The 26,949-nt window shown below is 50.0% G+C and overlaps 1 protein-coding gene across 1 annotated transcript in view; it reads right to left on the bottom strand.

Annotated features, from left to right (window-relative positions):
- Nucleotides 1–26,949, bottom strand: part of ABTB2 (ankyrin repeat and BTB domain containing 2) — a 165,306-nt gene that overhangs the window by 58,261 nt on the left and 80,096 nt on the right. The window lies entirely within an intron of this gene.

Genomic DNA, 26,949 nt, shown 5'->3' with positions numbered 1-26,949 from the left:
CTGGGTGGCTTAAACAACAGAAACTTACTTTCTCAGAGTTCTGGAGGTTTGAAGTCCAAGGTCAAAGTGTCAGCAGGGCTAGTCTCTTCTGAGAAGGCCCCTCTCCTTGGCGTGGAGACGGCCATGTGTCCCCCCCATGTCTTCACATGCCTTTCTCTGTGCCTGGCTGTGTCCTAACCTCCTCTTCTTGTAAGGACACCAGTCATACTACATTAGGGCCCACCCTAATGACCTCATTTTACCTTCATTGCCTCTTTAAAGGTCCTATTTCCAAATACAGTCACATTCTGAAGTCCGGGGCGGAGGGTGTTAGGATTTCGACATGTGATTTCGAAGGGCACGCAAGTCAGCTCAGAAAGGTCAGGTTTTCTGTGATTTGCAGATGAAATGATTCTCTGATACAAGAGAGTTTCTGGAAATCAGCAGTTTAAAAAAAAACAAACCAAAAACTGTATATCATGGGACACTTTGCTCAAATGAAATCATGATGAGTCCAACGACAACTCAGGCTCCCCGTTCTCAGGTTCCCCTGTCCCCAAGGAACGGGCTGGAGACGACTGCCCGAAGTACGCTGCCCCGCCTGGCGATGCCACGAAGAACGCAGTGGTCTGGCCACGTCCTGAGGGCCTGGGCTGGTGACCGCAGCGCCAGCCCTCATTCAGCTTAGACAGGGGCGGGATGGAGGCTCCCTTGGTGGCGGAATCTTCTGGGCAGAACTCGCGTCTGGTGCTGGGCGGTCTGTGGAACTCCACTCACTCGCAGTTCTTTTTTTTTTTTTAATATTATTATATCTTTTTTTAAAAAAAAATTCTATGAATCTAATTTCTGCATTGAGCAACTCGCAGTTCATTTTAATGAGAAGATTCAGATAGGCAAGAAGAAGAAAATAAAAATCACCACAGTTTTACCACCCTGAGAGAGTCGCCACCAACACTGTGGCACAACATCCTTTCAACCTCTGAAGACGCGCCCATGCCTTTGTGTGTGCGTCGATACTGTTATTTTGAAACAGGAACTCCTCCACATACTTTAATGACTTTCTCACTTAGCAGTATCTCGGGGACATCTGTCCACGCCCCAGAGCTGCCTCATCCCCACTCTCACCGGCTGCAGTGATCGCCATTCCAAAGGCGCACAGTGTTTCCTGCGGCTGTTTTGGGGGAGTCGGGGAGGGCCTCTCTGATGGGACCTCATCTCCCGCAGTGGTCCCTGAGTCCCATCACACCCCGGTGCTGCAGCAATGAGTGAAGACAGCCCTGCTTGTAATGTCACCCCTCAAACCGAGCCCTCAAAGCAACCGCGTGGGAGGTGAGGAACCTCCTCTTCCACATGGTGCCTTGTAGAGGTCACCTCATCAGGCCTGTCACAGACCTGCAGCCTGTAACAGACCCCGCAGCTCCATCTCAATTTGAAAACTGGCTCCCACAGAGATGGAATCGAAGGGCAGGCAGACGTGGGGTTTCCCAGCAGTCCCTTGGACAACAGACTGTCGCTCCCGGAGGCCTCTCAGGGCTGGATGTGGGGCCCACGGGTGCGCTGACCTCTAGCCCTGGACCTGCACACAGGCCTACCCCTGAAGGGGTCCTGGGGAAAGCCGGGCCTCTCAGGCACCTTGCACAAGATGGGAAGGTCTCCTGCTAAGTCTCCCCGTTTCTGGGGGAAGGGTGGAGCCCGCAGCAAGCTCTCCTGGGAGGGCAGGCCTTTGCCTGGGGAGCACCCTCCTCCCGCCGCGCTGGGCAGGGAGGAGTCCTGGCCTGTCTGCAGGGCTGTGTGCGACCCTGCGTGTTTAAACTGCAACTCTGGGCTCTGGCCTGACCCCTCGCTGTTTGTTTTACAAACTCCTACTTACAGCCTCAAATTAGGCTCATTAAAAAGCCAGCTCCCCGTGGGGCTGTAAACGTCACATGGACAAGCGGAGAGTGACTTTATGAGGCTGGCGTGTGATCTGCCCACCAACACGGCCGAGTGGAAATAGTGAATCAGCAGGACCCCTTTCCCCAGCCCTCCCCGGCTGAAGCTGTGCTGGCAGCACGCCAGAGAGGCAGCCCGCGTCAGTCCTTCCAAGACAGCTGCGCCGGATCTTTCCTGGATTTTGTGCTGTGCAACTGACAGAGGGGGACCCTGTGCCCTGAAATCCTCTCCTCTTCTCTCCCCTCATCCTGTCCTCACTCCTTGATTGGAAGCCCCCCGGCTCCATCTACGCTCCCCCCCCATAATCCTCATCACGAGCATAGGCCGCTGCCACCCCCGTTCACACACACTCCCCACTCATGCTTTGGCAGACCGACCCCATCGTTGCACGGGATGTTGCTCCTGCCTGGGTGGCCTGTGCTCTAGCTTGAGCCACCGTCACCCCTGCTTTGCAGCTCCTGCGGTGTGTGGCACCGTGCCCCGCAGGCGGCAGGCCCAGGCCAGCGGAGCGCAGAGGAAAGGGGTCCCCTGCAGCCCACCGTCAGTCTCACTACCGGAGCACTGACCCGTCGGCACGCCCCGAGTTACACTGAGGCTGAAACACCTCGTTGCCTCCTTGGAGAACTTACTGTCCACTCCCCAAGCCAAGTGCCAGATGGTGGAGTGAGAAAGAATCAGAATCTTGCATCTCCTTGACTAAATTTCAGGAGGTAACTTCTCTGAACCTGCTAGAAAGTTCTACTTATTGAATTCTGCCTTCTTACGCCTTCCACCCACTGGCCCTGTGTCCATAGCCTGTAAACCCAGCCGCCTACCCAGGTGGGGCTCCCACCTGTCACAGGCTCCTTGAGTTGGGCAGACCCAGCCTTACTTGCAGGGTGGCCTTGGGCAACTAACACCCACTTTGAGCTTCAGTTTTCCCACCTGTACAATGGGGATAGCATCTACTCTCTGAGAGCAAGGGTGAGGATCAACTGGGACGACACGGGCAGTTCCCGGCACAGAGTAGGTACAAGAAAGACACAGGGCGTCGCTTTCTGTAATCGCCACTGCACTCTGCCCCTCTCCCCTGGATCTCAGGCTTGAGGTAGGAGTGATCTACTATAGTGACAATCTTTTTTATTAGACTTTTGGTTTACGAAGGACAGAAACTCTATTTTACTCTATACTCCTTCCCTCTCTCTACCATCTCTGTAGTTCACACAGCTCCAAGAACACGGTAGGTGCTTAATACGCAAGAAAAACCCATGTTCAGAGGATGCGGATTGATTTTAGTCTTAAACAGTCAAAATCGAAGTATCCTCAATATTAAAGCAAAAGAAAATAATGGCTTTGGCTTCAGATGGCATTACGAGTTCAAGGAAGAACGTACCCATGACACCTGTCTCCTGCAATCGCACTAACGAGGCGGCTGTCAGGGAGGGCAGGGGCTGACTGCTGGGGCACAGACGCTAGAGCAGAAGGGAAAGAACGGCCTTGTCAGTCTGGCCCCCAAGCCCAGCCCCGGTCCCGAGCCAAAAGCTGGCCCAGGGAGCAGAACATCTAAGTGTCACAGGGTAAGTCCCCGCCACTGTTATGGCTGAAGTCGCCGGCTGTAAACAACAGCTCTGACTCCACACAGGGTTGCCGACTGCAGAGCCCACCCTCCTGGGCCCTTGCTCTCTTGTTCCTTTCCCTTAAACAGAGAGGAGGAGAGAGAGAGAGCAAAGGGGGGAAGAAGGGAGAAAGAAGAGAGTATCTGAAACATAAACACCTGTGCTACATGCATGCATGCTTTGAGCTTAGAAGCCCCCTGACATTTCTATTAACTACAAGGTTCAGAAGAAGACATTTCCTAGTTGACTTTTATTGCCTCAAATAAACGTTGAAAATGGCTTGGCAAATTGGGCTGGCACTGCCCCCTGCCCCGAATCCAGCAGCCCAGTCTCTAGGAAGGGATGGTTTTAACAGAGGGGCTCTCTTCTGGGAATAGAAAGCAAACCGAGATCCCCTCACACAAATGGCAAACCTGCCTCCTTAGTGAGCATTAACAACTGCAGACTACAGGATACAAGGAGATGGAGCAATGGGGTCAGAATAAACTTTCCCAAGGCCCGTGACATAATGGTATCCTTGTTTTACCATAAGATAACAAATGGCTGCTCCAAGAGACAGAGCAGCTTGCTCCAGATCACACGGCTAGTGAGCAGTGGAGCCCACACACTTCCATGCCCTGTTACAGGGAACCGGGCACAGCACTTATGAGTTCAAGTTGGCCATTTAAAATAAATTGAGATATAATTCACATACTATATAATCGATCCTTTAAAAATGTACAATTCAGTGTTTTTAGTATATTCACAGAGTTGTGAAATCATAACCACCATTTAATTTCAGAACCTTTTCATCACCCTAAAAAGAAAACCTGTGCCCATTAACAGTCATCAGTCTGTCCCTATTCTCTATCTCCCCAGCCCTGGAAAGCACTAATCTACTGTCTTTATAGATTTGCCTATTCTGGACATTTCACATAAATGAAATTGCACAATATTTGGCTTTTTATGTCTGTCTTCTTTTACGTAATGTTTTTTTTATTTTTTTTATTTTGAGACAGAGTCTCGCTTTGTTGCCCAGGCTAGAGTGAGTGGCGTGGCGGCAGCCTAGCTCACAGCAACCTCAAACTCCTGGGCTCAAGTGATCCTACTGCCTCAGCCTCCCGAGTAGCTGGGACTACAAGCATGTGCCACCATGCCCGGCTAATTTTTTCTATATATATTAGTTGGCCAATTAATTTCTATTTATAGTAGAGACGGGGTCTCTACTCTTGCTCAGGCTGGTTTTGAACTCCTGATCTTGAGCAATCTGCCTGCCTTGGCCTCCCAGAGTGCCAGGATTACAGGCGTGAGCCACCACACCCGGCTGCGTAACATAATGTTTTTAAGGTCCACCTATGTTGTAGCTTGTATTGGTACCAAATTCCTTTTTTCTCCACAACAGCCTAGACCTCCAAGGAGAATTGCGTTCCTTTTTGTGGCTGAATGGTATTCCACTGTATGGATATGCTACAATGTATCTATTCAATCCTTGATAGACATTTGGATTGTTTCCACTTTGGGGGTATTATGAATAACACTGTTACGAACATTCATGTACAAGTTTTTGTGCAAACTACATTTTCATTTCTCTTGGGTATATACTTACAAATGGAATTGCTGGGGCATGTGATAATTCTATGTTTAGCTTTTTGAGGAACCACCAGATTGTTTTTCCAGTGACTGTACCATTTACGTACCTACCAGCAGTGTATGAAGGTTCCAGTTTCTCCACATCCTCACCAACACTTGTTACTGTCTATCTTTTTAGTTACAGCCCTCCTAGTGAAGCAGCACCTCATTATGCGATAGTTCTTTAAGAAAATTACTTGTTCTTTGCCACCAGACTGGCAATAATTTCTATGCTAAAATGGGCTTCCTTAAAAGAAGTAGAAATTAGATGAAAGAACAACATTTAACAAGAGATAAATTCTATAAAATTAAGATGGCCCTTAAGGATTAAGCTCCCTCACTAGCTTCACATTAAATTACTTTTATCAATATAATAATTAATGCATATTTACCACAGGAAAATATAGAAAATACAGTAGAGTGCAAGGTAGAAAATAAAAATCACCCATAATCCCATCACTTAGAATTATTATTGATATATTTTTTAAGCCTACAGAGTTGTTTCATATCACTTATTATACCAAAAAGCATTTTCTTATGCCATTAGACATCTCTGAAACATGCCTTCAAATGTCTACAGTTCTTGCCACCTGTTTCAGTTCTACCAGCCACTTGCCTTTCTAGCTATGCTCACTTTCCTGTCTTCTGAAGCTCTCTGTCGTTCAGTTCCCAGCAGCAGGGCCCTTGGTTGGAAACAACTACCTGCCAAGGAGGGGCAGCATTCTCCAGGGGTCCCTAGAAAGCCTGTAGCGTGGACAGACACACACATTCACCACATGTACACACCCCTGCCTTTGCACTTCCCTGAGACGACCATTCTGATTTGCAAAAGTGGGGGGCAGGGGTAGACCAGTGAACTTGGGAACACCACAGTCCACTCCTGATCACACCCACACCTCCATCAAATGGGTACTCTCACATTTCCAAGCCCACAAGTTCACAAACCACACTAGGGGCAGCACAGCATGAAGGAGAATTTGAGGGTCATGCTGGGGTTTGAATGCTGTGTCAGTCACTTACCCAGAGACCCTGGACAAGTCCTCAGCCTCTCAGCAGCAAGATGGGGCCAACAACACCTATAGTATCTCTCAGGGTGCAGCTAGGGTGCAGTGAGTGCCTAGGGCAGTGCCTGGAACACAAGATGGGCTCAAAAATGGTCCGTAGAACAAGGGGGCGGGCGGGGAAGGCTCTGGTAAGTTGGTGATGAGAAGGACGTTCCCCTTAAGATCCAAAAGGCTGATGGTCCCTCCCTAAAGCATCTATGGCCATTTATGTGTCTATTTATATCACCCCTTCTCCCCCGGGTAGGGGCCACAGATGTCTTCCGTGGCGTCAGCCTCAAGTTGTTGAGCTGACAAAAGGCTTAAGAGCACCTCTTCCAGCCCTTTCCTTATTTTCATCTCAAAACCCTTGTAGAGATTTGGCAATTCTTTCTCTCATTTCTGAAACCCTTCTTTCAAAAGGAATGTCCCAGGCACCCCAGTATTAATGAGCACATCTGGTGCCCAGATCCTGGTTTCTAATACCATTCTTCAATAAAAGGAATTAGAGCTTCTAAGAGAAATGACTGGTTTTAGGAACGGGGCAGGGAATAATACACAAGAGAAGACTGGAGCACCTTTCAGTGCCAGGAAGTAAGAGTGCTCAAAGAATCCCAACATGATGAGACACATCAAAGGGACACAGGAGCCAACAGAAAGAGCTGTTAACGGCCCAAACTGGAACAATTTGGGCAACAAAATAAAGAACATAGCATTGGATTATGACTCAAAGTATAAAATAAATACCCATGCATTCATGCTTAAAGATTGAAAAAATAATTAAACAGGGTGGGAGTAGAACCATCACCCATACAGAATAATTCCACCCAATCTTCCAAATTATTTAAGCAGATACTTTTTTAGAAGGTGGAACATAACTTTCCATCCCTTAGGTGTGGAATGTGCATGGTGACTTCATTCTAAGGACTGCAGTATGGAAACTGGCAGGGGAGAGGGTAAGAATCCTTTACACTAGAGAAACCTGACTGTCATCTCAGCAAGGTGGTCAGGGTTAACATCATCAATGGTAAGTCATGCTGACAGCAAGGACTCTTGATAAGATGTGATGTGTATGCCATTTTCCCTCTGTGGTCTTCCTCCCCACCCCCAAAGCCCCACAACCCCAACCTAACTATGAGAAAACTCAACTTGAAGGATATTCTACAAAAGACCTGATCAGCACTCCTCTTAACTGTCAAGCTCACCAAGAACAAAGAAAGTCTGAAAAACTGTCACAGCCAGGAAGAATCTAAGGACATATGACAGGTAAATGTGATATGGGATCCTGAGATAGTTTTTACCTAGTGTCCTTTTTCTAAGGAAATCCTAATGAAGTATGGACTTTAATAATAAAGTATCAACATCAGTTCATTAGTTATGACAAATATATTATATTATCTTATATAATATAAGGGGAAACTAGGTATGGGGCATTTGAGAACTTGCTGTAATATTTTAGTAACTTTTCTGGACATTTAAAACTGTTCTAAAATAAAATTTATTAAATATTAAGAAATAAAACCTAAAGAAAGGGAATATCCCAGAAGCAATATCATGCTGCTTCCCTAAATCCTAGCTAGTAACCTCTCCATTGAGCCTCCACCACAATCTGCAAAGCCTTTTACTGGACTGCATTGGATCTACTCACTTCCATATCCATTCGTTCGCAGTGTTTATTGAGCCCTTAGTGAGGGCCAGCCCCTATGCTAGGCCAAGTAGCAATGGCCAAGAAAACATATTTCCCTCTCTGCCGTGCTAGGTAGCAGACACCCTGTCACAGTGGCTTGGTTCTCAGTGGCTGGGGAGCCAGCTGATTTTGCTGAGTGAATGCCAAGTCCATCCCAGTTGCTTTGTGCATTTAATGGTCACTTTTGGTAGTTGTTAGGCATTTAATGATGCTGATACCCTTAAGACACTTGGGCTAGGTGCATTAGGATTTTTATTTTCTAAAAAACATTTATTTCTGATTAGGAAGGTAAATATTATTTAAAAGCCAGAATAAAAAAAAAGTCTCTTATAATACTACCTCCTAAAGATAGCTATTATTAATACGGTGTGTAATTTTCCTTCAAATAGCCTTTTTTTGTGTATGCTCTTTCTAATATACCAATATTTTTTTCAAATAGGATCATAATGAAATTATTTTTTACCTAGTGCCAAAATCCTATATTTTGTGGACACCTGTTCAGGTCAGTGTGTTTAGCAAGATATATTAAGATGTGAACGGTTTTCTGGCTCCCCAAGACTTGCATTGTGTCTCCAGCAGGATCCCTTCTTTCAGGAGATTGGAGAAGCTGTCTGCCCCAGGGCACTCGAAGCGGAGTCCAGCTGGGCTGCAAGTATTTTCCACGTGGCCTGGGCTTTCTGGCAAGGCCTTCTCTGTGCTCAGTAAGGGATTTTCCCTCTCTCCTCTCCTCCCCTGCTGGGGTGGGGACAGAGGTAGGAGCTTCTCCCCAGAGGAGGTGCCCAAAGCAGGCCATGAGTCATGCAGATGCACTTCCGGAGTGAAATCATGCTGAGAAGCTATTTGCAGAAACCTTACTCAGTGAGGCATAAGGAAAGGGAGGGGGCTCCTGTCTCAAGCGGGAACCTGGTATCAGCTGATAATGAGAATGGTGAGGTCCGCCCCTCCCTGGCCTTCCTAGAGCAGAGGCTGTAAGCAGCACATCAGAGCGCTGTAAATTACCCAGGGTTTCCCCATCAGGGAGATTCCTGGGTTACTTTCACTGATAAGGAGACTACCTACTCACACCTGGGGTGAGGCCAGGAGAGGGCGGCACCGGGCTGGTTCCACCTCTCAGAAGAGAGATGCAATTCCCTCCTGCACCTCCAAGTCCAGCACCGTGGGAAACACCTCGAATGCCAGTTCCGGCTCTGCCTCTCACAAAACTTGAGCAAGGTGCTTCATATAGAATCTTTTCCTAATGAACATGCGGGCCCACCAGGCAGTGCAAAGCACTGGGGACATTCAGGTGACCGACTATGCCTGATGAGATCCCCAGGTTTCAGGGTAATGCTGTCTGCTCCAGGAATCCCAGCTTTGCCCCTTCTAGTTCCCCTGAAGCACTTGTACAGATTGCTATGTTTTGTTCACCTGCTCAATGTCTGGTTCCTGCCCCCTCCCCAAAAATCGAAAGCTCTTTATGGCAGGGATTGCCTGAACAATGTCAGGGACATAGTAGATGCTCAATAAATTTCCGGAGAACAATGAATGTCTTCAGACAACTGTCTGACTATGACCCCAGGTAAGTTAAGCTCTAGACCTCAGCTTCTTTACCTATAAAATGGGTATGGTTTATTCTCTTTAGTGGTTATGGTCAAATCACACGAAGCACTAAACCCAGTGCCTAGCACATAGTAGGAGTTCAATAAACTCTTTGTTATCGTGATCATCAGAGGTGACAAGGATCCTGAACCCTCAGCAAGCTGCTATATCCCCAGTACTTAATGAATTGGCCTTTGTTCAATGGACCACAAAGGAAGAAGGATGGGAGAGGGCAAGATCAAAAGAAGTTGGTGCCTTTGATGCCATCTTCCTAAGAGGATTTGCCTATCAGAGCTATCCGGGATGCTGAGTGGGGATCCCCTTTTGGCTTCTAAGCCACAAGCCAGAGGTCCTGCTACACCATGTTTAGGACATGGTTAACAAGCAATCCACTCCTAATGGCCATTTTTCAATGCTTTTCCTGATCCAGGCTAAGGGCACTAATTAGCAGCAGGAGGTCAGCCTAAGCTAATTGAATAGTCTCTGCTCCCCAGGTAGGGAGACACAGAGCTGGGAGGGCAGAGAGCAGAGCTGTCCATCCTTGAAATGAGGCTTCCAGGTAGCAAAGCCCTAACCAGAGCGAGCGGTGTGGTCTGGGCAGGAACTGCACCTGCTTCCCCTGCGGCCAGGCTCACAGGCGGGCTGGCAGCCGGGCGGGAGAGCGCTGCTGCTGGGCGCTGGGGTGGACAGACGTAAGTAGACGTGGGACACAGGCTGGTGGGGACAGTTCTGCAAGGAAGAGGAGGGAAGGAGCCAGGTAGGAAGTCCCTGGAGATTTTTGGTGGTAGAGGGAGATTACAAATGGAAAAAGAGAGCCTGGAGAAAAAGAGTCGAATAGAGGGAGTATTTTTCCCTTGCAAGAAGAAGTCATTTGGAATAAGTCTCTTCATATGAAAGGTAAAAAATGCATTTTGAAATACTGAGAAAATATGGAAATTTTCTCCTTTCATTGTTCTTGTTGTAGAAGTTTAGAGAATTCACATTTGTCATCTACCTCTGGAAGGTGAAGGTTGGCAGACACAGAACTCAATTTAACATACTTTTTTAAGAAAATAAAAATTCTGGCCGGGCGCGGTGGCTCACGCCTGTAATCCTAGCACTCTGGGAGGCCGAGGCAGGAGGATTGCTCGAGGTCAGGAGTTCGAAACCAGCCTGAGCAAGAGCGAGACCCCGTCTCTACTATAAATAGAAAGAAATTAATTGGCCAACTAATATATATAGAAAAAGTAAGCTGGGCATGGTGGCGCATGCCTGTCCCAACTACTCGGGAGGCTGAGGCGGAAGGATTGCTTGAGCCCAGGAGTTTGAGGTTGCTGTGAGCTAGGCTGCCGCCACGGCACTCACTCTAGCCTGGGCAACAAAGCGAAACTCTGTCTCAAAAAAAAAAAAAAATTCTTCCTGATGTGGGCTGGTTCATCTGACCAGTTTCAGAGAGCTTATTTCTAGGGCTAGAGGAGGACCCTATGCCTGCAGGTTTCCCTGGCAGCAGCGTTTTCAGCAGCAGATTATAGGTAGCTGGAAGCCAGAGGACCCCATTCCCTTTTGATCCTGTCCCTGCACCCCTCCCCCCAATTCACTGATGTTCTGGGGAGGCCTGGGGCGCAAGGCCAGGCCTTGATCTCCAGGGGAAGCAGAAGTGATTGAGATGCCGATACATCAGGCCTGCTGGCCAGGCTGGAAGGGAGAGAGGAGCATAGAGAGACAAAGAGCCAGCGAGGGGGAGAGAAAGCATTCACATCAGCTGCAAAGGCCTCCCCATGATGGATTAGCACCTTCCTCTGTGCTGATCGTTGCAGACAGCCTGCATCTCGGGTGTGCCCGAGCCATTTGGGAGCCCTCAGGGACTAGGACTATTTTGGCAGCAATGATCTTTAGGGGAAATAGTATTCTCCCCTTGGTGAACCTCAAGTTTACGAGAAAGTTGAATGTAAGCATAAAGACTTAAAGTCATTTCAATTATATGAGAAAAGCAAGCTGTTTAGAGATATTTTATGGTGTTGTGGCCAAAAGCAGGGGGACTCTGGGGACAGATCCTCTACCTTTGGATCGTCCTGGACAAGTTGCTGAACCCCTCTGTGTGTGGTGTATGTGTTCAGGTTTTCCCATCTGGAAAATGGAGCCTGCGGCACCCACTCTCTCGGGTTGTTATGGAAGTTAAAGGTGTAAATGGATAAAAGTAAACATTCAATACTGGTAGTTTTTATAACTATTGCTATGCCTGTACCCTCATGATTTTCCTGGATGTTCTGATTTCAGATGGTTTTCCTGTTATCTTTACAAATACATTTGCCAGATTTATGATTATGATCAGAATATGCTCTTTGTAAAGGCTATTCTCACTTTCTGAATTATCATTCTAGTAAATCTGAGCTTTCCCAGTTCAAACTGGCTTCAGTGGGGACCCACAGGAGAGCCTCAAGCCACAAGGTAATGAAGGAGCCAAGGTGTCTCTTGGAGGTAATTCAGGATCTCTAGCTCCTGCTCTGAGTTACTACTGCATATGGGGAGAGGATCTGGGCGCAGGTATAAACAGCTGAGAAAGCTTGTAGGACCCCAGCGAGCGCAAAGCCCCTCACACACAAAGGGACAAAATCCTGAAAACACCCTTCCAAGGCTGAGCCCACCTGCTTTTCTGCAGCTCTCATCTTATTTGGGAGGATAAAAAAAGTCTGGCTTTGTGCAGAGTGTCCTTGTTTGAGCCATCCTTCCTTCCTCAAGAAGGACTGGCAGGGCACCCAAGGGTCATCAGGGCACCTGTGGCTGCCATCAGCTTCCCCTGGCATCTGAGAAGGCAGGTCCCGAAGGAACGGAGCAGGACAGTTTTGCCCAGAATTGTACTGTCCTCCCCAGGAGGTCAATTTCCATCTTACCTCTCTCCTGACAGCACCTGGCCCGAGTGGCCATTGCTCTCCTGCAACAGCCTGGCTGATCTTCCCACTTCTAGCTTTGTGCTCCACCCCCAGCAGAACAAAGACTCTGAATACCTGTTACCACCAAGAAGCCAAATCCGATCATGCCACTGTTCCATTCACAGCTCTGCTACGCTGCCCGCAAGCCACTCTCAGCAAGTCTTTGCATGGGCCCTCAAGTCCTGTACCATCCCCACACTGGTGACGCCAGACTGGCCACCAATCTGCTGCTCTCCAACACACTAGGGCCTTTGAACTGTTCCTCTTCCTGAAGTCCTCCTTCCCCTGGGCATCTGCAGGGCTAGCTCCCTCACCTCCCTCAGGGCTTTTCCCGAATGCCACTTTGTCCATCAGGTCTTCCCTGACCTGCATCTGCCTGCTTCCGGCTCTCCCTACTCACATTCCCTGTGTTAATTTCTCCATGACACTAATCATCACCAGACACACTATGTATTCTACTTAGTTATTTTAGTGCCTGTCTCCCCAAATACTCTGTAATCTCCATGAGGGCAGGACTTTTGTCTGTTTTATTCATTGCTCTATTCTTAGCATCTAGAACAGTACCTGGGACATAGTAAGTGCTCAGTAAGTATTTGAATGGAAATGTGCCATATAAATGACCATATTCATATGCATTTATACAAATACTAAATCCAGATGCACAATCCCAGTAAGCTTGGCAACAGCCTGTGAGGGGAGCCTTACTTCCACTTTGTAAACAATGAAACCAGGGATGGAAGCAAAGGAACTGGCGTGAGCTGATAGCCTGAGCTGGCCTCAAGCCCTGCTATCCTCCCAGGACTGTTCTCTTCCCTGGGTTTGTTCCCGTTACTCATCACATTCTCTTTGTAATCAGTGGTGTCTGTTGTTTTCCCTGCTGGGCTGGAGGCTCCATGAGGCCAGGACTGTGCCTGGTACCCAGGAGGTGCCCAATAAGCATGTGCAGAATGAAAACACCAGATGAGGACCAGGGGCGAGAGGTAAGGCGGCTACCAGTGGGGGGTTCGCCATCCTGTCCTATCCCCAGTGCTGGGGTCTGCGCGCCCACCTGCTGGGCCTGTCAAAAATGTGTCATGCAGTTTACCCAGCGGCCGAGCCAGCCAAGACTTCACTCTTATGCCTCTGCCTTTTTTCTAGCCCCACCCTGGGCTTTCCGCCAGCAGGGACAACTACCCAAGCAGACTGCAAAGCAGGCCTTTCTGTGCAACTCTGACGTGTCCCACAGCACAAGGTAAGTCCCTTTGTCAAGCGTCCACGTTAGCGCCTGGGCTAACTGCCTCCGGCGCTCTGCCCCTCCCCCCCTTGACAAGGATCTACTGCAGACCCACCGTCCAGCAAAGGCCAGGGAGACATTCTCATGCAAATGGGCTGTTTTCCCAGAAAAGTGAGGTGTCTGTCTCCACAGAGGCATTTTTTTCCCCTAAATAGTGCATAAAGAGCCCCGATGAGGCTGGGGACTGCATTATCACTTAATGGTCAGGTGGAGTTTCTTATTTCAGTTCCACAATCAATTTCCTCACCACAAAAGATAGTTAATGGACACGGAAGACTTGGCAATTCATATGAAAATCATCATGACCGCAACTGCTACTCACGACAGCCCATTTTTTTTTCCTGGGCTCCTGAGGACTGTTGAGAAGGAAAAGGTCGTGTGTGCGCATACCCCTACCCCCCCCCCCCTACAAAGCTCAAAGCCAAGAGCGCTCCCAGAGAACGCCCTCCTTCCCGCAGTTTCTGAAACTTTTCCATTTGAAGAACCGACTCCATCAGCCAGCAGAGAGGCCAAGCTGCCAACGGGGACAGGCTCAAAGGCTAGAAGCCGCCGTTCCAGGGAGTCTCTGACAATCCACCTGGCCGCAGCACTTGGTGTGACCTCACCCACCCAGAGGGCTTTGCTTCCTTCAGTGCCAACCGGCTGCCTGAAGAGGACCCTGCCTGTCAGCAGAGACAGTGAAGATTTCCTAATAACACACTGATGCATGTTTAGGTCACTCATCTCCTGTGCCCAGTTCCACTGGGGGACACTGCTTTTGAATGCTTGGGCTGAAATCTTTAGAGAGGCCAAGTTCACAGAGTTTTTAGGGCAAGAGAGACAGGGACTGGAAGACCTTTTAGGCAAGCTGTCCTTTTTCTGGAAGAATTGCATTATGGCATGGTGGTTAGAAGGATTGGAGAGCCAGATGGTTTGAGTTCCAGTCCTAGTTCTACCATCACTGCATGGCTTTGGGCAAATTATTTCTCATTGCCTTGGTTTCTTCATCTATACAGTGGGAATAGTAGTAGTAACCTCTTTCATGGGGGGTTGTGAGGATTAAGTGAGTTCATCTCTCTGCTTCCAAGGCTTAAAACAGGGGAAAAGGCGCCACGTGCATCTAGAGGGTTGGGTCTAGGGGTGGGGTGAGGAGGTGGCATTCAACCAGGGACAGTGCAAGGGCGCCTGCCTCATCCTCTGGATTTCCAGCGGATGACATCCCTGCTGCCCAGGAACCAAGGACGGGGTGAGGAGACAGGAGTGGGAGGTATGGAAGGGCACAAGGATCCATAGAGACATCTCTTCCGAGAGCCCAGCTTTGAGAAAGAGAGAGAATCCAACAGCTTGTTTCTACATCTTCCACATTCAGAGCTCCCATGCTGAGAATTTACTATTATTGTTTAAGAGATAAGGTCAAGCTTGTATTCATCTCTACATGGAATATAAAATCGGTTTTCTTTTATTCTAACATGTAAACATTTTTTCCCCCTTCACCATCACGGAACCATGTCAAGCTTTCACGATCAAAGGCCGAGCTTAAGTCAGAAATAGGCCACGGCTCCCCCAAAGGCTGCCGTGAGACCCTTGGGGGTGTCTCATGAAGGCTCTGCAGGCTGAGCTTGTTTGCCTCCACAGATGAGGGGAGCAGCTGCGATGAGGCTGCCCTGGGCCCGAGTCTGAGATGGCGCCGCACGGCCACCGTCTACCTTAACCGCGCTCCTGGAGTCCCCCTGCAGACGACAGCTCTACGCGGAAAGCGTGGGCTGCTTCCGCGCTTTATAAATAAAATCAGGACTCGTGCGTGCATGCGATGACACCTCCCGCCTTTCTTGTGAAGACTGCAGGTCTGTGGAGTGCCTCTGTGTCACCCATGAGTCACACCTGGCCACACCTCCAGATCCGAGGCTCGCGACTGAACCGAGAAGGCAGGCGGCCGGGGGTGGGAGCAGAGGGCCGGAGGATGGCCGTTCCCCACCGCCGGGACACCCAGGCTGCCCGAGTCTGGGAATCGAGGGGTCTGATCTTTAAATGAGATGATGACGGTCAGGTGCTTAGTACACAGTACCTGCCACGCAGCTGCAGTGACACCGAGGATAACGATGCCAACACTTACCTCATGCCTGTCACGTGCCATTCCACCGCCCCACCCCCACGGCGTTGTGAGTGGTTGCTGGACCGGGACATTTTTGGTGGGGGCGGAGATAAGAGGTGGCAGCAGGGGTAGGAATACCGTGAGAGAGTTCTACAGCTGTTTTAACTGCATTAACTCTGAGGGAAGGAGGGGTATCGGTGTCCTGAGGGAGACGGGACTGGGTGCAGGGGAGGGGGAGCGACTACCTGGGGTCTCTCCCGCCATCAGGCTGTGTGGCAGAACTAGTTAGTCCTCGTAGCGCGGTGTGTCCTGAGCACCCACTTGGCACTGAGCTAAGTGGGTCCCCGTGTGCATTGCCTCAGTCCTCAGAGTCTCTACAGGACAGGCAGAATCCTCCTTGTCTTCCCTTGCCAGAAGGGACCTGAAGCTTAGAGAGGTCAAACAACTGGCCCCCTCACAGCTAAGAGGAGGCAACTTACTGAGCCCGACTGGTCCCCTTAGACCTGGGCGCAGTGAACCAAGGCTGGGAGGAAGCTGGGCTCCCTTCAGACTGAGATCTCTCCCCCTCCACAGGCAATCTGCAGCTGGGAACCTGATAAGGAAGCAGAGGTTGTAGCTGGAACTTTCTCTATCACACCCTAGATAACTTTGGCTCCCTAAGAGCACCCTGGAGCTGTAGGTGGGGAGGCTGTTGTTTATCTCACACAGATGGGGAAAGAGAGAAGTGAGCACACACACACCCATTTCCAATCCTGGGCATATCACTTAACCCTCCCAAACCCCACATTCCTCCTGGAGAGCAGACATCACTAACATGGCTAGTCTAGACCACTACATTCTAGCTCGCTTGCCACTGACTTCCCATTCAATAGCTCCTTTAATTGGCAAAAATAATCCTGGGGGGAGGCCCTAGTCTTACGCTTATTTTATAGGTATGTTACCTGTGAAAATAGGAACCACAATATTGATTCTCTTATGAAGCTTCTAGAAGATTCAATGAGATCATTTATGGAATGTGCTTGGCACACACACTCTTGTTTGGAAGATGAAAGCTTGAAGCCTAAGGGCAGACCTAAGGTCAAGCACCAAGCCGGCCCAGGCCCAGAACGGAGCCCTGGGCGTCCAGAGCAGGGTTCTTGCTTCAAAGACACACCCCAGCCCCAGGTATCAGGGCAGTGACTCAGCCCAGGGCATTCTACAGGCTCATAAAAAATAGTCTAGGAAAACCCCATCTGGCTGTGGCCAAGATCCTTCTGTACCTCAGGAGAAGAGGGGATGTGTCTGGAGAAAGGATGGGAATCAAAGCTTTGGCTCAAGTCCAGAACTGCAAAAAGGACACACTTCCAAAATTCACAAACCACCACTGTTTCTTTCAGCTCCTGTCTGGAGCCAGGCCCTGGGGAGACCAAGAGAAGGAGACTGGTTCCTCTCTCAGCAGCCAGCCTGGGCACAGCAGGCCACACCCGCCCCGGGAAGGGACCTCCAGAGAGGTGGCTGATGACCATCATTTCCATTTGTTAGTTGTGTAGGAGCTAAGAGGGCAACCTATCAGGACTCCCATGACCTTTGAAAACTCAAAATGAAAATGGAAGCTGGCCCGGGCTGACTTGCAGTGAGAAAAGCAGATAAACAGCAGTTTCACCGGCAATACAAAGAGACTGAAAACCCTGCACATTTTCAGCATGTGACTGGAATAATCCGCAGCTGGGCCCCGAGCATAAAATGCAGAATGAAACACTCAGGAAACAGGGATATCTCGTTATAAATGAGCAGGCACTTACTTGGTGCCGTGTTAAGCCTTTGCTGTAGATCCTCTCATTTAACTTCACTTACTCTTCATGGTGGCTCAGAGCTGGGCTTAGAGTCAGTGGGCCTGGGTTATTCCAAATATCTTTCCCCACTCACGCTCCCTCCCCCACTTCACTCGCTGTGTGGCCCTGGGCCCTTTGCTAAGCCTCCCTGGGCCTCAGTGTCCTCACCTGTCCGACTGGGACACCAGGGTCTATTCAACAAGACTGCTGCAAACGCTACCTGAGTACATCCCCACGGAGCACTGGCCTCGGGATCGGGAACACAAGCCCTGCATAAACGCGGCCATTGCCACCATGATGATGACCGATACCAGCCCCCGAGTGACACACGCAATGAAACTGAAACTGCCCGGCCAGGCCGGCGGCTCAGCGCTGTGTCCCCTCTACACACACGGTCCCCGTGGCCAGAGCTGAGGGACCGGGTGGCCACCCCCCGCCACACTTCCCCTAAAGGCAGAGGGCTGAGCAGTCTTCGGTTTTTCTCATAAGGAAATCACCCCCCCTGCAGCAAACCACCCAGCATTGGGCATCCAATTCCGGATCTTTCTACAGAAGCCAACTGCAAACCAACCACAGGAGACGCTGGGCAGACCTGAGGCCTAACTCTCAAGTAGCCGAGGTGTGGGGACACCTGAGGGACGTGTGGGGCCTGACCGCGTCTGGGGTAGCAATTTGTCTCTAGCTGTGCCAGGTTTTGTTGGTTTGCTTTCTTCTCCGATCCAGAGGAGGCCGGGGAGGGGTGGAACGAGCGGGGGCTGATGGCCGGGTGACTCACAGGGATGCCACCTTCCAGACAGAGCAATCTGACGCCCCCCGGGGTGCTGTCCAAAGCTGGAGAGAATGGGGGCTTTCTGGTGGGCTGCTCCCCTCCTAAGCCGCCCCCAGGTGTCTGCACCACCGTGCTGTGCTGGACTATCTGGCAGAGACCTTCCTCACCTGGGGCCACACACGTCCTCACGCAGGGCCTGGCTTTGCCGCCAGCTCCTGGCAGCATCCAGGCTCCACGCTTGGCACAGGCCCTGCAGGATCTCGGGGTGCGGGCGGGGTGGGGGTGCACTCGCTGGGTCAGGCAGGAGCCTGAGGCCTCAGCGGCAGGCCTTGCTGAGAGGCGGCGGGAGACGCCACCTCATTCTCCATCCTTCCCTCGTCCTAAAAGATGGGAATTCTAGTCAAATGGGGACTCTTCTACCAAACAAAAAAGCCAACAAAACCAGTCGGGCAATTATGTGCGTTTCTTAAGCAAGTTCAACAAGAGTGGCTAACGTGGGCAGGTGCTTATCCAAGCTTCGACAAAAGGGGTTTTTGTTTGAATTTTGTCTCCCTAAGCCTTTTTCTCAGTATTTGTATACCTAGCCATTTCAACTTGCTTTGAACTCTATTAGAAAACCTCACTTATTTCTTTAGGGTTTCTTTTTTTTTTTAGCTCATATCTAATATTACACAAGTGAGTTTCTTTGTATTGAGCCTCAACAAATCACATTTTGCCAGAAGTTCAATTAAGTTAAATTTCCTTTTTTTTTTTTTTTTTTTTTTTTTGAGACAGAGTCGTGCTCTGTTTCTTTGTATTGAACCTCAACAAATCACATTTTGCCAGAAGTTCAATTTTTTTTTTTTTCTTTTTTTGAGACAGAGTCTCTCTGGGCTGTCTGGAAGGAGTGCGGTGGCATCATCATAGCTCACTGCAACCTCAAGCTCCTGGGCTCAAGTGACCCTCCTCCTGCCTCAGCTTCCCAAGCAGCTAACTTTTTTAGCTACTCTGCACCCAGATAAGTTTTCTATTTTTGGTAGAAATGGGGTCTTGCTCTTGCTCAGGCTGGTCTTGAACTCATGACCTCAAGTAATCATCCTGCTTCAGCCTCCCAGAGATTACACGCGTGAGCCACTGCACCCAGCCAACAGTTCAATTTCTTTGAAAGCTAGGGTCAAGGCCTCCTGTGTGAGTGAGTCTTGGCCTGTGGGCTGGTGGAGCTGTGGACGCCATTGTCACAGGCCGCCAGCATGCCACTCAGGCCAACACCACCTCTGCTCTCAACAAGACTGAAGAGGAACACTAGAGATACAGACGTCCCTAACTTACACATTCGACAAGGTTTTCTAACTTTACGGAGGTGGTAAAGTGATAGGCATTCAGTAGAAACCACCCTGCAAGTACCCATACAACCACTCAGCACAGTACCTTCAGTAAATTACATGAGATATTCAACACTATTATAAAATGGGCTTTGTGTTAGATGATCTTGATCAGCTGCAGGCTAATGTAAACATTCTAAGCACATTTAAGGTAGGCTAGGCTAAGCTAATGATGTTTGGTATGTTAGATGCATTAAATGCATTTTCGACTTAAAATATCTTCAACTTGTGGTGGGTTTGTTGGGCCATTACCCCATCTTAAGTTGAGGAGCATCTGCATGTGTATTCAGGAGTCAAGGCCAACCTAGGGCCAAGAAATCTTAGCAAAGCAATGACTCATACTGCCAACCGTAGCAATAGTTGACACTGACCGTGCATTTACCGCAAACCAGATTCCCTGCTAAGCACTTTACACGCATCAGTTCATTTAAACCTCCCGACAACTCTATTATTGGCACCATTCTGTACATGAAGAAATAGGTTCAGCGGCACAGGGGAGAAAGATGATCAACACACCTGTTGAGCATCTGTGCCTTATGCTAGGCAGAGGCCTGTGCGTGCTAAGTGCATTACGCAAGCGCAGCTGCATCTGGTGGGTTCAGGTCCTTGTTCAGCTTATGAACCCACTGCGAGGGAACCCACGTTTACACAAAGGGAACACTGAGGAGCAACTGCTCATTTTTTAAAAAGGGATAACTGCAAGTTTCCTATTAAAACAAAACAAAACAAACTTCCTTACTACCCTCAATTACTCCTCCATTTCCATTCCACATTCCTAGGAACCAGGATGGCTATTCCCCAAAGTAGGAATTACTCAAAAGCAGAAAGTGAAGTACAATTGTAGCCTGGTCCATTTCAGAGGTGACTCTACCTTCTGAGGGAACCTGAAGGTGCCGCACGGGCCTCTGATGTGACCATCACACCTTCCCCTCAGCTTAAAAGTATAAAACAAGTCAATTAGCTCACAGGTGTGGCTTTCCTAAGAGAATCCAAACATAGAACTTTTTAAAGAAGGACACATTGAGGTCGGGGGTATTTCAACGACAAAGTCTATGGAGGTAGTCATGACCTGATGTCTACCTAAAGTGTCACAAACTCTCACGCATCACATACATATAAAAACACTTGCAACATGCGTCTGCTGCAAAGGTGGTGGTGACCTGCACCCCCCCAGGGCCAATGGAACCACTGCCGAATTCAGCGATCGAAACTCCTGCCTTTAAGGACGAGTCTCAGACTCTGGCCTTGAACTCCAACTGCAGCCAATGTAATACTGCACAGGTATTAATGAGCAAATGGCAAGTCGGTGAGAAGTGGTCAAATAGCATCACATCACATGAAAACAAACATCCATTGCCTGGTGCAGGTTCTACAAAAGCAGCAACTGTAAAGTGGCTTGGATCAGAATAACTACCCCCACCCCAAAGCTTCTCAGAGAGTAGAAAGCACTGTGAGCATATCCTCTAATACAATAGGGCAGGCGTCCTCAAACTACGGTCTGTGGGCCACATGCGGGTGTTTTTGCCTATTTGGTTTTTTACTTCAAAATAAGATATGTGCAGTGTGCATAGGAATTTGTTCATAGTTTTTTTTAAACTATAGTCCGGCCCTCCAACCGTCTGAGGGACAGTAAACTGGCCCCCCGTTTAAAAAGTCTGAGGACCCCCGCAATAGGGCCTAGAATGTTCCCAAGGCAGGCAAAGGGGTGAGGCTGAGGGCACCGAGGCGGTGAGAACCCTGCGTCTTATATACCAGCAATGAGGAGACCCCGAAGGCTTCAGTGCAAGCAGAGACTCCCAGGCCTCCTCAGAGGGCCTTACGGTGTCCCCCGCCAGCGCGTCCAGACTGTCACTGTAGGGGCAGGGAGCCGGCACTCACCAGAACACCCGGCACACAGTGCACACGCAGTAAGCACTTGCTGAATACCGTAATGATAACTGTGAATCTTGAATCTCTTCCCTCCTTGCCCAAATAGCTTTGCTTCCTGTGGGGGGGAGGGGAGTGGAATTTATTGACATCCAATGACAGGGTTTTGGCCAGCTGAAACAATTTCTCAGATGACTCCTAGGATCCGCCTCTGCAGAAACAGATATGAAACTTTGTTCTGGAAAAGAAGGGACGTGGAAGGTGAACAGCCACGGCAGAAAGCGGCTTCATCGTTCCAGTCTCCAGACCTATTCCCCCCCAGAAGCCGTGGCTAAGAGTCTCCCTAAGAGGGCGGCTCCAACCCCAAGCTTCTTTCTGCAGCAAACAAATCATCTGCCTCCCTTAACCAGGCTGCTGCTGCCACTACGGAGATCTTACCCAGTGTAAAGGCACTTTGCAAATTACCTTCTGCCCATTTAATCATCAAGATAAGGCGGAGAGGTAGATAACCATCACTGCCATTTTATAGATGAGAGACCAGAGGTTCAGAGAGGTTAAGTAACTTGCCCAAGGTCACACAGCTACTTAAGGCAGAGCAGGTCTCACACCCGGGTCTAATATCAAACCCGTGCTTTATTCTCTATACTTACCCCTCCTCCCGCTATACTTATGGAGTTGGCAGGTAGAAGCTCGTGGGCTGAGAGAAGAACATTCTACCCTGGCTTCTGGCTTCTGAACAGGGGCTGGCCTGGCTGCTGTGGGGGGAGGGTCGGAGGAGCCTCTCAGAGGAGGGGACGGCTGCTCCCTTCTTCTATGACAACCAAAATAGAACAGGTGAGGCCGCCCGTGGGCGTGGGCTGGGGCTCTGTGCCCTGCCTTCAGACATCGCTGGGCTGTGAGTCACGCCTCGGTGACAGGTGAGGGGCCTGCTCAGACAGCGCCACACTGCTCCTGCTCTGGCTGTGTGCTGCCGTGGGAGAGGCAGGGCTTGTCTCGAAAGGGGGAGCAGCACCCCTTGCAGAGAGAGACGGCCCCCGGCACACTCTCCCCTCAAGCACCAATGTCGGGGCTGGTGGCTTTGTTAAAGGGACCCTGTCCGCCTCCTTCCCTGTGGTCCCTGTTGGCCGGGTGTCCACTCCCTCCACTCCCACACCCAGCAGGGCGTCAGGTACACCGGGGGAAGGCACACGCCCTCCTCGAGCTATGAAAACGAATGTGGAGAATTCTTACTTGAGCTCATTGTGTTATACGCATCTGCGTGAGACTCCTGAACTTCATTTTCTGAGATGATTTTTCAGGTGAATATTTTTCACGTTCACAAACAGGTGAACGTGCCCTCCCTATTGGAGCACTACACAGATAGAAGGAATTCCACCAAGGAACTTAAAAATGGAGTGGAGGCCACAACTGCTCCTCGTGAAGCAACTGCGGCACAACGCATATCCGTGAGGACAGTGAGAAGTGAGTCACTGCAGACCGCAAGGGAACAGGAGTGGGGAAGATAGGAAGAGGTGAAATGGCTCCTGGTTGTCGTGGTTCCGCTTGTGCTCACGGGGACCCTGTAGACTTTCCTCACCCGGCTCCATCCTGTGCAGGGTGCAGGGCACTCGGGGGTCTGAGAGGTCACGGTCATGTCCCCAACCCAGCCTGGGAAGAGCAGATTGTTTATGAAAGATCCAACACTGACAGTAAGTCCCAGGTGGTGGTACTGAATTCAGGGTGCAGGGGCTCAAGCAGGTGCTACGGGACAGGCCCCACACCACAGCCAGAGGTACAGGCCCCTTCCCGAATACTCGCATTTCCCCACTCCTCCCCCTCAGTCTGCTCCCTGAAGTGGACACATGTCTACCCTTGCTGGGGGCCGGCCTTGCTCTCGGAGTAGGGCCTTGTGGCGTGTCTGGGCAGCTGACAGTCACCACTGCCCCACTGGCCCTCCTCGGTCACTGTGGGACGGTACCAACTGGACAGCACGAGCCCAGCCCTACCAGGCCACTGACCGCTAAGAGAGTGACTGGATTCCTAACCTGTGCATTTCCGCATCTCCTGCGCTACTGCCCCCACCCTACCCTGTTTACGAAGACACTCCCAGAACAGAAGAAAGCTGAGAGAAGAGGCTAAGGGAGAGGTGGCAGGGGAGGGTGGGATCCTCCAGTCCTCGTCCCAGCACCTCCCTGGGGTTCTGGAGCTCTCCTGCCCCTGGGCTCCACCTGCTTTTATTACAATAATCCTCTTTCTCATGCCCACCTTATACTCACAAACGTTTGCCTAACTTGCAACCACAGGAGTCCACGCTTACCTAGAGTGAGACTGTCAGCTGGGCCAGAAGAGGCTGGGTGGACCACAACGGAGCCTGGACACCTGGTCCTCTCCTGCCTCAACCCAGGTGGCAGTCACCCACCCACACATGGCTTGGTCCTGACTATCCCTGTGCCACACAGGGAAGAGCTGCTTCGGCAGCTGCCACCTGTGGAGAAACCTCCTACTCTTGTCAACCCTGAGCTCACTCCTCTCCTCTCTAGCTAATCCCCACGTCCACCAACAGGAAGGCCCAGTCCAGGTTATCTCCTCAGTATTCCTCCCCGACGACCGCAGCGCTCGCCTGTTGCTAAATCAAAAGCCCCAGCCTAGGCTTGGAGCACAATGAGTTAGGGAGATTCCCTGCCACCTTCTCCCAGCTCATCACCTGTACCCAGGTCATTGCTGTCCACACTTGCCCAGAGGCCTCACCTGGGCCAGAGACACCAGAGGCCTGGGACTCTTCTCTGCGCTCATGAGACGGCCCCTGCCCTGCTACAGACAGACCTGGCCCTGCTTGGAGACGGGGAACTTAGCAGGTCGCTACAGAGGAAGCCAAACACCTGTGGTTATCACAGTGTCTTCCTGCCTAGAACAAGTGTGTCCCCTCCTCCCTGCACCGCCTGAGTAAAACTCGTCACTCTCCCAAGGAAGGGACCTTCCAAGACACTTAAGACAAAACTGCCTTGTTTGGCCGTCACTCCCTCGGGCTTAAAACTACCACGTCCCCCCTTCGACTCTGCCTCCATGAAGTTCGCTGGTCCTTGCTCAGGGGGACCCGAGAGGGCTCCGGCCGTGCAGATTTGTGATTTCCTACGTGGTATAGCAACCAGTGAGTCTGAGCTGGCCGTGATGCCCACACTGTGGTCGGTTTAGAATCCAGTGGGGGGAGCAGACATAAATCACACAGGGAACAGTCAAATGGAACACATGAACTTAATAAAACACAGACAGAAAATAAACCACTGGCCCAGCCACTAGTGACCAGTGCAATGTTGATTTTTTTGTTTTTTTCTTCATTCGGGTCCCTGGTGAATGCCCCCTAATTCTGGGAAAGGCTCCCTTTCGCCTTCTGAGTCAGGCTTGAAGGAATACTGCAGTATTTCAGCCTTCAGTTTCTAGCAGAGAAACAAACCCGGTTTTGTCATATAATTTTCTGCACCTCCACTGTAATAACACATCATTTGTGGATCTGTGCTAAAGCAAACACCATCTGGTGGCTGTGTAAAAAGCTGTCCGGGGTTCTGACCTTCTAGTTGCAGGGGGTTTGTTTAGGGAAAATGAGGTGTGGGGTGGGGGTGGGGGGATCAGATCGGTAATGAGACTCGGCGTCGGCAACCTGTACAGGGTGACACTGGGGGGCTCAGTCAAGGAAAACGAGACTGGTGTCGGGTCCCAAACATACAGGGCAAAGTCGCCAATGATTCTTTTTTCTTTCTTTCCCAAGTGAAAAATGGTTCATGAAGTCTCTTATCTCAATACACGCTCACTCTCTCCCCTCTCCCCAGAGCAGGTGGACGGGGAGCACAGGCTAGCCAAAGGAAAATTATGTCCTGAAAAATCTCGCTGGCCAGTTCTCCGTCTTGTGGACTGTCACAGCTGTGCAGCTGCAAGCAGGAGACAGAGTTCACCCTGTCTCCAGCCCGAGATTTCTGGGGTTGCCCTGAATCTCTAGCACATGGGGCTCACCCAGACATAGGCCACTCACAGTAGTCAAATGCCTTCTGAGCAGCTAGCTGCTAAAACACAAACTTATTTAAGAAATTCCAAAAATCTAAATATACAACTTCATTATTCCTCACACACAAAATGATGCTCAGGCATTATGATAAGGGCAGCTGGTCATGGTCCTGTTAGGTTGGTTTGTTATGAAGACAGGTCTTAAGACAGATCTCTGAATTCTGACTTGTCCATTCTGAACACACATGGAGGAAAACCACTCTGGAAGGATCTAATGCCCTCTGGGCCCTCACATGAGAGGGAAAAATTAAAAGAAAATGAACCCAAGAGCCACGCATGGCTTAGGAAGTCCTGGCTCTATGGCATCAGGGAAGAAAAACAGGTGACTGAAGCATTTGGAATAGGTACTTGTCAAAAGCGACTCAGAGCACTTGTGTCTCCAGGAGGCCTCTGGGACTACGGAGGTGAAGGAGTGTTTTAGACGAGAAGGGGCCACAGCACGCAGCCGAGGCAAGAGCAGGCTTGCTGTTACGCACCCAGAAGAATCGGGCGGCCCCTAGCATTGGTGACGATGTTCTGTACCTGTGCTGCCCAACACAGCAGGCACTGGCCCATGTGGTTATTGAGCACTTGAAATGTGGTTAATGTGACTGAGGAACTGAAATTTTATTTCATATTAATTAATTAACGTATAAGCTTAAATAGTCACATGAGGCTAGTGGCTACCATCCTGACAGCACAACAAGAAGACTAAACCTCAGATCCATTTATAAAAAACCCAAGAACTGTCTCCAGCCAAGCTATGTGACAGTTACTCTTGTTCTTTCCTCTCAAAGCCACTGGGCCTTCAGGCTCAGTCAAGCTCATATGTTCTAACACCAGGACACCCAGCCACAAAACCCACGAGGCCAAAAGGAGATAACCTGTTTTCTAGCTAAGACGGACCCTGATGTACAGCTGCAGGAGATATTTTCTACCTAAGGGTTGGTAATATTCACGTGGAAACACCCAAACCCTCCAAAGCACATTCCAACCAATCATGGACCATTTGGCCTCAGTCTCCCCGGCCAGCACTAGCACCTTGGGGAGGAAAGGCCTAGGCAGGGGCAGCCCCTAGCTGCCTTTTGGGACCTTCCGGCAGAGTTCTGTAATGACCCTTCCCCCCAAAAACCCCAATCTGACTGGGTGAGGTGGCTCATGCCTGTAATCCCAGCACTCTGGGAGGCCTAAGTGGGAGGATCGATTGAGGCCAGGGTAACGTAGAACCTGTCTCTACAAAAAAAATTAAAAAATTAGCCGGGCGTGGTGGCTCACGCTTGTAATCCTAGCACTCTGGGAGGCCGAGGCAGGCGGATTGCTCAAGGTCAGGAGTTCAAAACCAGCCTGAGCGAGACCCTGTCTCTACTATAAAAATAGAAAGAAATTAATTGGCCAACTAATATATATATATAAAATTAGCCGGGCATGGTGGCGCATGCCTGTAGTCCCAGCTACT

Source organism: Microcebus murinus, chromosome 4 (assembly GCF_040939455.1).
Source record: "Microcebus murinus isolate Inina chromosome 4, M.murinus_Inina_mat1.0, whole genome shotgun sequence".
NCBI classification, from domain to species: domain Eukaryota; kingdom Metazoa; phylum Chordata; class Mammalia; order Primates; family Cheirogaleidae; genus Microcebus; species Microcebus murinus.
Note: the sequence above shows the minus strand (reverse complement) of the source record. Positions and strands in the feature narration are given on the sequence as shown.